Source organism: Lissotriton helveticus, chromosome 5_1 (assembly GCF_964261635.1).
Source record: "Lissotriton helveticus chromosome 5_1, aLisHel1.1, whole genome shotgun sequence".
Taxonomy (NCBI): domain Eukaryota; kingdom Metazoa; phylum Chordata; class Amphibia; order Caudata; family Salamandridae; genus Lissotriton; species Lissotriton helveticus.
Window position 1 is genome coordinate 1,258,220,332 of NC_136065.1, and position 9,979 is coordinate 1,258,230,310.

At 38.3% G+C, this 9,979-nt stretch overlaps 1 long non-coding RNA gene across 1 annotated transcript in view; it reads left to right on the top strand.

Moving 5' to 3' along the window:
• The window catches only part of LOC144753571 (uncharacterized), a 111,849-nt gene extending 108,990 nt beyond the window's left edge, over positions 1 to 2,859 (top strand). The window contains exon 5 of the long non-coding RNA XR_013594417.1: positions 2,609 to 2,859. This is a non-coding gene — a long non-coding RNA (uncharacterized LOC144753571). The remainder of the gene's footprint in view (positions 1 to 2,608) is intronic.
• Positions 2,860 to 9,979: the final 7,120 nt, after the last annotated feature.

Sequence of the window (9,979 nt, forward strand, 5' to 3'; positions counted from 1 at the left end):
CCCCGGCCCGCCTCTAGTGCGGTCTGTGCTCCCACCCAACAGGGCATGGGACACCGGCATTCTGTTCGGAAAGAGGCATTATTGTCTAAAGCAGAGTGTATGTAACAAGTAAAGTATCATTACGACGTTTGTCACCCGGAGCTCATGAGGCGGGAGCAGTGGGGAGTGTCCTTAGGCGCAGAATGAATCTGCCATATTCCCTTCCCTTCGAAAGAGTACATGCATCTTCAAATAGAAGCACTCTATAGATAATATCTTTATTATTTGGAAACTAACCCTAACTGCTGCTGTTGGTCGCAGTTAGATCGATTTTCACTCGATGCGAGGCACAAGATGGCTGCCGACACTTCCTAGTTTGATGGGAAAACAACCTTTACTACGCAACCATTACATCGCAATACACTTACAACACAGGCATTACATCGCAACATCCTTTACAACGCATGTCACTACAATGCAGGTATTACAACACATACCATTCCAACACATACCGGTGGAGTTAGAATAGTAATTTTTAACTCCTACACTATCCAACACTTACTCTACTTTTGCACTCGCTGGAGTTAGAATAGGAATTTTTACCCCTACACTATCCAACACTTACCCTACTTTTGCACCCCCTGGAGTTAGAATAGTAATTTTCACCCCTATGCTATTCAATACTTACCTTAAATTCAATGTAATTGTATGTGTTGTAATGGTATGCATTGTAAAGGTAGTATGCGATGTAATGGAATGCGTTGTAAAGATAGTTTTTTAAAACGCTATATAATGGAATGCAATGTAGTGGATGTTGCGATGTAAAAACTGCATTGTAATTGCATGCGTTGTAAATGTATGCGTTGTAATGTTATACATTCGTTTGAAGTGTTGGCAGCCAATTAGAGCCAAGCTTGTGCTGGGGGGGATAGGCTCCGCCCATATATCAAAACTTTTTATTTTTTTAATATCTCAGGAACTACAGAACAGATTTACACCATTTAACAAACAGGATTTTTTTCTGAACCAAGGGTTACTTTTCTGTAAATTTGGTGTAATTCCGTTCAGCAGTTCGGGCTGTAGCTGTGTCTAAGGTTTCCTATGGAAAATACCATGGAGAAAACACGTTTTGGGACCCCATTTTTTTCTCGGCCCCAACTTGGCGAATAACCCCAAAACTTTCAAGAAAGGAGCTGACCTAAGCTGATCACTAGTTTTGAAAATTTCCCGAAGATTCGTCAACCGGCGCCAAAGTTATTGAGAAAACAAAAACCGCTTTTCCTATGGAAACTAGGCCCTAACTATAACTACCTACTGGCGACTGACAGAACACATATTATTGTAGGTCAGGTTCATAGACGACGTGTGTGTGCTTAGGCTGGGCACGGAAACTGAAATAGAACTGTTCATACCTGTTCATACCTGTAAAATACCCTCAGTCTGACGTTTGTGGGGCATTACAGTTGAACCTCAATAGACTTTTTAGAGAGTGAAACCAATGGGAGATACATTAGAGAACACTATCTTTAGAAAACCGACAGCTGGCAATACTATTCTCCATGCACACAGCTCCTACCCCGCACCTCTAATCAGGAGTATACCTTTTGATGAGTTTTAAAGAGCCAGGAGAGCGTGTAGTGACCCGGATGAATACTGTAGAATAGAGCAGGAAATGACAAACAGGTTCATCCAGAGAGGATAGAAAGGCAGAAAGTGTTATTTGAACCATCGAAGACCCAATTGAAGAATGTTAAAAGGGATCCGAAAATCACAGATTTATAACAACTTTTAACATTGAACATAAAGAGATGAGGTCCATTTTAAATAAGCATTGGCATCTGGTAAAAGTTGATCCAATCTTGGGGCCCAAAGTGAACAAACACCCATATATAACATATAGAAAGTCGAAATCATTGAAAGATCTGATGTTGAAAAGTGAATTTCAGGAAAGGAGGGGGGAGCTCCCACTTGGCTGCAACAAAAAATGGGTTTGAAAAAGTGTTTTAAGTGTAAGGCATGCCAACATGGTTGAATCACATACATTTTAAGACATTATTTAACAAAACTGTTTCAATCAAGGGCTTTTTAACGTGTAGATCAAGCTATGTGGTGTAGTTGTTGCAATGTCCCTGTTTAAAAATCTGTATAGGAAGTACCACTCTACCTGTATATAAAAGAATTTTACAACACCGTAGAGCACTTATCAATCAGGATAGGACTTATCCGATTACCAGACATTTTGAAACTCATCAGCAACGTATTCCCTCAAGCTTGCAGTATAGCTGCATAGTGGAAACCCCCAGATAAAGAAGAGGAGGAGATAGGGAAAAAGAACTCAGAAAGCTTGAAACATACTTTATTTTACAGTTCAATAGCACAGAACCTCATGGATTAAATATCGATGAGGACTATTATATCTGCTTAAATTAAACGGGTTAAGTAAGTGGAAAGGGAGGAAAAGAATCAAGAGAGAGGCTGCACACAATGGAACTGTTTGTTTTTAGACTCATTTTTCGAAAGCCGTGAAACAAAGAGATCTGGCTCTTGATAATAATGGATATTTGAATTGACGGTAAATCATATAACTATTCAGTAATTTTTTTATTTAAAACCCTCCCCTTTGTTTTAGACTGTATTCCATAGGATTGCAGTGATTATTCTTGTGAACTGGCATGGAGTCAGTGTGAAAGGACTACACTGACCAGCACTTGCACTTTAATATGGTGAGAAAAACATGTAATGCCTAAGGAAGGAAATGTGGTTTCCCACCCTTCTTGTTTAAGTGAATGGTACAGTATATGAGGTTTTATTTTTTTAGAAAAATAGTATATCGTGCCTCACTTGTATTTTAAAAAGTCTAGAAGTTGAGAAAACACTAGCATATTTGTTTTGATGGAATAATTATAAAAAGAATGACGACTGTTAAAAGAAATGATTTGCTATATTTTTTATTGAGTGTACAGTAAAGGATATGAAATGCATTCTTGGTTTTTATAGATGTAATATACTGTGAAGCAGTTGCATTTTAAAAGTCTGTTACTGTAGAAAAGTTGACATGGATCAGATGAGGAACTGATTGATGTAGATCAAAGCCCTAGCGCTTTATGAAATTAGTACTTTATAAAACATGCACTTGCACTTTATCAGAAACCGTCAAAAAATGTTGCACTTGCACTTTAATGTAAAAGAAACTGACTGTCTGTGACAAATATTTCAAAAAGGATATTAATACAAACGAACGGGTAACTATGCGGTTAGAAATTGCTCTTCTAAATATTGGAAATATAAAAAATGCAAGTAATTAATTTTGCTGCGAATTGTATAAATTCCGATTACACTGATCAAAAAACTCAAGAAGTACCCTTAAAATGAGCATTTAATGATGACTTGTCCATTTTTAAGTGAATATGCTCTTTTATTCATTTGTTTGTCCGTATTTAAATGTTTTAAGATGGCAGGCAGTTTTACATTGAAAGAAAACTGGATAGTGCCGTAGTCATTCATTAATGTCTTCTGTTGGATTGAGTATATTAATGCTAATAAAATGGCGTTTCCACATCGTTAACAAGGCAGCACGAGGCTGTCGAAAGACGTAGATGTGATTGTCACAAATAAAAGTAACTGAGTGATTGTTACCTTTTGGAGTGCTGGAAGATTATTGAGTGAATGCGATAATCCCATGGAGATATATATATATATATATATATATATATATATATATATATATCTATATATATATATATTCACTGAAAAAACCAGAGGTTTCACAATCGTTATAGTTAGGAATTAGCATTTAAAAAACCTTTGAAATTCACTGAAAAAACCATAGGTTTAACACCAGTTATAGTTAGCTGAACATTTTACTCATACAAAACCATTGAAATTCCCACGTTATAGTTAGTTGGACTCACTATAACTCGTGCGCCCGCAATCCACTGCTGATGATGTCACATATTACATCATTCATGACATGGTCAGTGACATCACTGATGACATCACTGATGACATCTCAAATGACATCACTGATGACATCTCAAATGACATCACTGATGACATCACTGATGACATCATCCAGTGAATGTGTGTTTCTGAAAAGTAAAAATATGTTTTATATATTGAAGAATGAGTGGATGTATGAGTGTCTGGATGAAGGATTTAGTAGGTGCGTGACTGACTGTATGAGTGAGTGATTAAATGTGTCTTACTGAATGCATTGGTTAGTGACTAATCTGTCTGAATGTGTGCATCAGTATGTCTGTTGTTGTGTAAGCTGCTGCATGTGTTGATCAGTAGCTATATGAGTGGTTATATGGGTTATTGATTGGTTGCCCAAGTATTTGTATGTGAGGGTGAGTGTTTGTGTGGGTGGCTGAGAGGTGTGTGACTCTGTGCATAGATGTGTGAGCAGTTTATTCACTTGGTATATGGGTTCAAGAGTGCATCTGGAAAGAGCTGTATGGGTGGTTGACTGTGTGCATGGGTGTGTTGGTGAGTGAATGGATATCTCAGTGCTACATGTCCAAGTAAGTACATATGTAAAACACAGTGCATGAGAGAGTTGGCATATATAAATGACTATACATGAGAGCCTGTGATTGCGTAAGTGACTGTATGGATCAATGTGTACTTGTATCAGTGATTGTAAAAGAAAGTAAGTATGTGTTAGTCTATGTTTGAATAAGTAAGGTTTTGTGTGTATAACTGTATAGACGAGGAAATGGGAGTGTGATTGATTCTTTGCATGACTGACTAGGTGTGTGAGTAACTCCATGAATGAGTGGCAGTGTGTGAGTGTCTGTATAGGTGTATGAGTGAATATAATAGTGTTGTATTGATGAGTGACTGTATGTATGAGTGATTGTATGGGTGAATGAGTGAATGTGTGTGTAGACTTAGGAATCAGTGAGTGCGTATGTAGTAACTGGTATTGGTGTGTCAATGGTTTCTGGAATGGTAGTCTGTATTTAACACTGGATGTATCAAAGGTTAGATTAGAGTGTGAGGAGGTGCATTGTATTATCACATGAATGATGTCATCAGTGATGTCATCAGTGATGTCATTTGAAATGCCATCAGTGATGTCATCAGTGATGTCATTTGAGATGTCATCAGTGATGTCATCAGTGATGTCACTGACCATGTCATGAATGATGTAATATGTGACATCATCAGCAGTGGATTGCGGGCGCGCGAGTTATAGTGAGTCCAACTAACTATACCGTGGGAATTTCAATGGTTTTGTATGAGTAAAATGTTCAGCTAACTATAACTGGTGTGAAACCTATGGTTTTTTCAGTAAATTTCAAAGGTTTTTTAAATGCTAATTCCTAACTATAACAAATGTGAAACCTATGGATTTTTCAGTGAATTTCAAAGGTTTTTTAAATGCTAATTCCATACTATAACGATTGTGAAACCTCTGTTTTTTTCAGTGAATTTCAAAGGGTTTTTAAAAGCTAATTCCTTTGTATATCGAGTTTGTAACCTACGATTTTTAGTATTTTTTTATTAGCTGTTTTGTATAACTATTAATTATTAGTAATTTATTTTAAAAAAATTATTTTTTCAATGTATTTTTCTTTTTTTATCATTTTTTCCTGGGGCGCTCAGGGTGTGCGCACCGGTAAGCTTACTCGTATAATTTTGTCTTGGAGCGCTCAGGGTGCGCGCACTGGTAAGCTCACCCGAGAGCGCAGCGAGAGCGCCATTTCTGCATTTGTAAAAAAAATATATGTATGAAAACTAAATAATAATGCAAGACATTCAGTACCATACTTATAAAAGCAGTATTTTTGATTTTCAGAATGGAAATGATTTAGCATTTCCGTAAAGCTAGTAAAACGTCATTTAGGCGCGCCGCGTAAGCGCCCACGTTCGTGCTGCGTAAGCGCCCCCGGAAGCGCTCCAGTGCGCGCAGCGTAAGCGCGTCAAGTCATGTGACCTTAAAATAACACTTTTCATTGGTTGCTAACAGTTTTTTTTACAAAGAATGAAAACCCCACCCATTTCCTTCACTTCTTCTTTCACTTTTGTGACTGCAAGACCTGTTTTTTTCTGCTCAACCTTTTTGGGATTACAATGGCTGCTAGACCCACCAGTAGCAGTGAGGACTCGGATGAGTTCATACAGGAAGAGGCTCCTCAGACCAGGGTAAAGGAGCACTTCATTTGGAAGTTTTTTACCATACCAGCAGGTAAAAAAAGGTGAATGCTCCAAAGGTGCAGTGCAGAATTTTCCAAACTGTCCTTTCACGGGGTGACCCTACAAGGAAATACAGTTTTGGCAATTCGACCATGATTCGGCACGTTCAGAGGAGGCACCCCCAGAACTATGCCCAGGAGAATGTCAGGGCTCTGGCACGAAATGCCCCAAGGGATGGTGCTTCAACTTCGACTGTAGGGCCAACTGCATCATCGGTGAGGGGGAGACCTGAACAGCTGATTCCCAATATTCAGCCTGTTTTTGATGGCATCACTATAAAATGTGAAGACTGTGATGAACTCCTTTGTTACGGTGAACAAAGTATTATGAACATTGTCCGAACAAGGGAAAACCACCGCTGCTGTCCCAGCCCTAATTTTGACTCTTTTATTTCGCTCCTGTTGAGCAGTTTGACATTCACTGTTTTTGTTTTTGTTCACTAAGAAAACCTAAAAAGAAGAAAAAACATAGTTCTTTTTAGAACTACCTCCAATTCTCCAAAAAGAGCTGTATTCTAAACAAATACAAAAGGAGTGAGTTAAGTGGAGTGCAGTGCAGTGAGAAAGGAAAGGAAAATGAGTGAGGGAGCAAAAAAAGGGACGAGAGCGGAAGGGAAGTGAAGTAGGGTTATTGAAAGAAGGTGAGTGTGGGAGTATGGCTGAGTTATAGGGAGTGTGCGTGACAGAAGAGGAGTGAGAGACTAAGGGGACGGGGAGAATGAGGGTAACAGCGAGAGAATGAGAGAAGGGGAGTGTAGAACTAAGAGGACAGAGGGAGTAAGAGAAGGAGTTAGCGAAGTGGAGTAAGGAAAGTAAGGGAATGGAAAAGAGTGAAGGAGCGAAGGAGGGAAAGAGAGAGGAAGGAAAGTAAAGGAGAAGGTCTGAAAGAAGGTGAGTGTGGGAGTATGGCTGAGTTATAGGCAGTGAGCGTGACAGAAGAGGAGTGAGAGACTAAAAGGACGGAGAAAATGAGGGAACGGAAGTGTAGAAGTAAGAGTACAGGGAGTAAGAGAAGGAATTAGTGAAGTGGAGTAAGGAGAGTAAGGGAAGGGAAAACAGTGAAGGAGTGAAGGAAGGGAAGAGAGAGGAAGGAAAGTAAAGGAGAAGGTCTGAAAGAAAGTGAGTGTGGGAGTGTGGCTGAGTTATAGGGTGTGAGCGTGACAGAAGAGGAGTGAGAAACTAAGGGGACAGAGAGAATGAGGCTAACAGAAAGAGATTGAGGAAAGGGGAGTGTAGAACTAAGAGGACAGAGGAAGAAAGAGAAGGAGTTAGTGAAGTGGAGTAAGGAGAGTAAGGGAAGGGAAAAGAGTAAAGCAATGAAGTAAGAGAAGAGAGAGGAAAGAAAGTAAAGGAGAAGGTCTGAAAGAAGGTAAGTGTAAGAGAGGAGTGAGGAAAAGGGAGTAAACGTGGGTATTCTGAATAAGTGAGGCAAGCGCAATAAGGGAACAGAGGTGTGGGAGCATCAGAGAAGAGTAGTGAGGTTAAGGAAAAGAGTATAGGGAAAGTAAATTTTATACATCAAACTTACCTTATAAGTAATGTAAACTTAATTTCATATTTTCATTAAAATTTATATCTGTGAAAGACAAAATAAAGTTAGAATATTTATAATATATATTTTACAATACAAGAGACAAAGTAGGAGATTAAAAGTCATAAAAGGTTAGTAAGAGATAAAGTAGAAGTGAAGGACTCAGAAAGAAAAACAAAGGAATGGTGAAGGTCAGAGAGAGTTAAAAAGAAATAGAGAGAGAGCAAATTGCTAAAAGGATAATGACATAGATACATTCAGTGACAGTGAACAAGAGCAGGAGAGAGAAATAAACTGAAGGTGAGTAAGATCCTAAAGGAATATGCATTACGAAAACTAAAGGCAGTAAGGGGAGTAAAGAAAGGGGAGTGAGTGACAGAGAAGCCGGAGTGAATAACGGTGGATTAATGACAATGAGGCATGGAAGGTGAGTGAGGGTGAATGTAGGCTTGTAAGACAGTGAGGAGACAATGGGAGTGAAGGTAACAGAGAGGGAGTCAGGGAAGACAAGTGAGAATATGAGAGAATAGAGGGAGTAAGAGAAAGAGTGAATAAAGGGCTGTAAGGTGATTAAGGGAAGGAGAATGACTGAGAGAGCAAAGGAAGGGAAGAAAGGGAAGAAAAGTGGAGCAAAGGGACTGGGAAAAGGTGAGTGCGTGACGAAAGAAAGAAGAAGGGTAGTTAAAGATGATGATTGAGGATAACTGAAGGAACTGAAGTAAGGGAACAAGGGTGAGGGAGGATGAGTGAAGGAGAGTGAGGTTGATGAAAAAGGGAAAATAAAAAGAGGATAAAAGCAAATGAGCTTGAGACAAAGGAAGTGAAGGAGTGAGAACATAGAGGTAGTGAAGGAAAGAGTGGCAGAAAGAAACTAAGTAAGAAAGCAAAGAAAGATAAGTAAGGGAGTGTGGGTGAGTTTTAGGGAGTAAGCAAGATGGAAGAGGAGTGAGAGGATCGAGAGACTGAGGCTAAGACACAGGGAGTGAGGGAAAGGGAGTGAGGATGTGAGAGGACAGAGGAAGTGAGAGAAGGAGTGAGTGAAGTGTTATAAGGTGAGTGAGAGAAGGGGAATTATTGAGGGAACAAAGAAAGGAAACAAGGGGAAGGGGAGTGAAGTAGAGTGACTGACAGCTGGAAAGTAGTGCATGGGAGAGAGGGAAAGGGCAGTGAAGGAGTGGTTAATGAGAATAAGTGAGGAAAGTGGAATAAGGGAAGGGAGGTGAGGGAGAGTGAAAAAAGGCCAGTGAGGGTGAGTTAGGAGGAGTGATAGAGGGTGGAAATAGGTAAGGGAGCACAAGAGAATGGGAAAATAATATATATTTAATAATACAAAATACAAAATAATTTCAACAACATGTTACATGGTTTATTTTTGCTGTTGTCAGAATATATTGAATTTCACTTAAAACAGTGACTTCAATAGTACTCATCATACAACAGCGGGCAAAAAAAAACCACAATCAAAATTATTGTGTTTAAAAAACCCATAAAATCTTTTCTTAAATAATGTTAAATTTTGAAAAAACATATCTAAACTCACTTTTGATCCATCCACTTTTCCACGAGGCCAAATAGTATATGGAAAGTCCTTTTCTTTGGAAATTAGTCCAGAGTATTCTTAATTTCTCATTTACCCGACTTTCTGAATGAAAAGCTCCAACATCTTTTACATTATGAAACAAGAGTTTTATTTCCACCTCTAGCTTAATTTTTTATAAATAATTTGTATAATACTCACAGCACACACTATATGATATACATATACTATCTCTATGACAACTACATGTTTTTTATTATCTTCATCACTCTCATTCAGAAAGTAATTTTGAACAGCAAACTAAGTAATATTAACTGCTGCAATCTTCATAGTCCAATTACCTTCCCTAAAATTTTGGTTGTAAGAACACTAGGTAAGAATTTAGTAAGTCAGAAGGCAAACGTTGTTTGAAAGTCAATTGAGTATCATTACAGTGTTTCTAACCTTTTTGACATTTTAAATAAGCTGTGTAATGTCCTGATGTTGTTGAAGGACCATCATGGTAAATAATTGCTGCAGTTGTAAAGGTTCTTTCTGAAATTGATAATTGAGAAGCCACAAAAATTTTAATTAATGTTGTCAATTTAGTTCCATCAGGTCTACATCGTTGGAACATTAAAATAACATACTGTCCATATCTTCGTAAAAATAAAGTTGATTGCATTGCAGATTTACATTGAGTACAGACCATGTTTTGATTTGCTTCTCTAACTAGATTATTAAAAGACACTG